We start from the raw sequence: 2,599 nt of genomic DNA, 5'->3' as shown, positions 1-2,599 counted from the left end.
CATCCCACATACTATATCCATATTAACATTAGGCTTTCCTGTCATGCCTCTGAAAACTGACCACAATGCCAGGCAGCTGAACTGACCAGACAACACACAAGCTGTGGATCAACAAGACCTTGTACATACTTTCAGTTCTGGTCATGATATTTCTTGATTGGGGATGTCAGTCTTGTTTACAAAACATTTGAGTTGAGTGACATCTTCAACGAGCAGGTTATGACCACCTATCAGCCATGATATATAAACTCAATTGTGCAGCAAAAAAGTGAAGTTTCTTTTACCAGCAAGTCAGACTTGCAGGGCGTCTCAAACAGATCCTGATGGACCAATTAAGCAACGTATTTTCCATCTCTCTCTGCCACAACCTGACTAAGCTCATTCAGGGGTACTGTTAGTATTTCATTGGTAGCACCTGCATATGCTAGTCAGGTGGATCCTTGAGGACCACTTTGAGACCCAGAGTGAGAGAATACTGTTGGCCTAAATACAGTTCTTTAAAAACAAACTGGGTGAGCAGACCACAGAAACAATAGCTTTTCTGCTCAAAAGAGAATACATTGAACTGGCCCATCCCATGCATCTCTGGGAGGATTCAAATACAATACTGTAACAATTCTCAAATTTACAAGCATCAGTTCATGCTACAAAATTAAGGGCCCCTTCACACATAGTACAAATAAGGGCAAATCACAGCGGAACAGCTCGTATGGGCGAACCACGAAAACACTGAGCCGACAGGCAGGCGTGCAAAATCCCGCTGCAACGGTATCATGCACACAACGGTGTCGTGCGAGCAGGAACACAGTGCGAGCAGCTGGGATGTGGTGCACCACATCTCGCCGCTGATGTGGAGAAAACTAAATTAAAAAACAGCTGTATAATCAGTTAATATAAATAATAATTAAAAAGGGGACAACACAGAACCCCGTGGTCAAATAAAAATAAATGCTACTCACGGGATTCGAACCTGCAAGCGCCAATTACCAGATGGAATCTTTACCACTGCGGTCCAATCACTGTCTTATAAACAGGTCTGTGAAATGGCTAAAGTCAACAACCAGACAAATATATTTAAAAAGAGAGAAAAGCGCTGTCATAACTGATGAAACTGTTTGTTACAGCGTATTTCTGCTGATACATGACTGAAAGTGGCTTACTTGTCGCACTGTTGGCTTGTCATATAGTCCTGCGGCACGCCACTCACAGGACACACGTGTCCTGTCAGACAGACGTGACATTCAGATCACCTGCTGTGTGTCTACATGAACTGACGGGCCATTCCAGCTGGGACAGCCTGTCAATGTGCATGCTGTGCACGCTCTACAGCCCATCGCAAAAGCAATATATGTTTTTATGCATTTCCACGTGAGGACAGTAGGCAGAAACACACACCTCACGGAGGACTGTTGTAAGTTCATGTGCTTCAAAACATGGTACGTGTTCTCCAGCTGAGATGTCCAGGAGCACAGACCACAACAGCAGCTGCTGTGAGCAGGCACGTGCCCCCCATCCTTGTCCATTCAGCGTCCAGACAAACATGTCTCTGTTATGTGGTCATTCATTTTCGTTACTTGTTACGTAATTGCATACGTAGGTAATTGTCATAATTATTTCTATACCTGTCCTGGCGGTGGTTTGTTTTTTAACGTGTGCACTGAGCCATCATCCAGCTGTCAGTGTGCTACGATCAGCTGACGGGCACCTCCCCGTGATGTGTGCACTCAAACCTGGCTGTACATACATATAAGCACTTTATGCAAGTGTGCCCCCCAGCACACCATATGTGTTTGGAGGAGCAGGCCCAAAACATGCACCACGTACTTGCTTTGCAACTCCACAGTCGTGAGGGCTCTTAGACAACTTTCACATCCAGCTCGAAAGTGATTGTTTCCTGACCATTTTGTGCTGATAGTACGAATGGCCACACATTTTCCCAAGTACCAAGCAAGCGGTATTAGATGTTTGTGTGTGTGTGTGTGTGTGTGAGACCTGAAATTTGGCCGACACCTGCCGTGAGAGGGTTCGATGGGCTCTCACAGCACACAGTCTTTCAGCCGCTGGTGTGTGCAAGCTGGTGTATGACGCGTTGGGGGCAGCTTCAATTTTACAAGTACTGCATACGATTCCTGCTGCATGTGCAATTTGACCACATTCGTACTATGTCTGAAAGGGCCCTAAAAGACAAAACCTTTTATTAAAAAAAAAACAAAAAGTGATTCTGGCAAAAGAAAAATGTGAGTGTCTACAGTGTGTATGCCAAAATGTAAGACATGGTTGATGTGATATGGCGACATGCTTATGGTCACTGACATGAGCAAGCACAGCTCTTCATGTCATTTAGGTCCTTCAGATTTTTTTTTTTCTTCAGTAAAATAGTTCTGGGAAGCATTAGCATGGCTAAAAGGCTTTGCCTCTCCAGACCCTTCAACTGCAGCCCTCTTAGCACTCCCCCACCCCATTTTAAGCATTTTTTTTTTATTTGCCTGTCACATGCCTGGAAAGTCCTCACTAGGGATGGGTATTGATATCGATGCCATTATAGATCCGATTACTAAATTCCCTTATCAATGCCTCTTGTGAATTTTCTGTGTACTAA

At 44.4% G+C, this 2,599-nt stretch overlaps 1 protein-coding gene across 10 annotated transcripts in view; it reads right to left on the bottom strand.

Annotated features, from left to right (window-relative positions):
• The window catches only part of csde1 (cold shock domain containing E1, RNA-binding), a 62,142-nt gene that overhangs the window by 36,200 nt on the left and 23,343 nt on the right, over positions 1–2,599 (bottom strand). The window contains exon 1 of one of the 10 annotated variants that reach the window (XM_034173331.1): positions 1,993–2,012. The exons of the other annotated variants lie outside the window; for them this stretch is intronic. The gene's annotated coding sequence lies outside the window, so the exon portion shown is untranslated. Of the gene's footprint in view, positions 1–1,992; positions 2,013–2,599 lie in introns of those variants that run through there. 10 annotated transcript variants of the gene reach the window in all.

This window comes from Thalassophryne amazonica, chromosome 6, assembly GCF_902500255.1.
Source record: "Thalassophryne amazonica chromosome 6, fThaAma1.1, whole genome shotgun sequence".
Classification (NCBI taxonomy): Eukaryota; Metazoa; Chordata; class Actinopteri; order Batrachoidiformes; family Batrachoididae; genus Thalassophryne; species Thalassophryne amazonica.
Note: the sequence above shows the minus strand (reverse complement) of the source record. Positions and strands in the feature narration are given on the sequence as shown.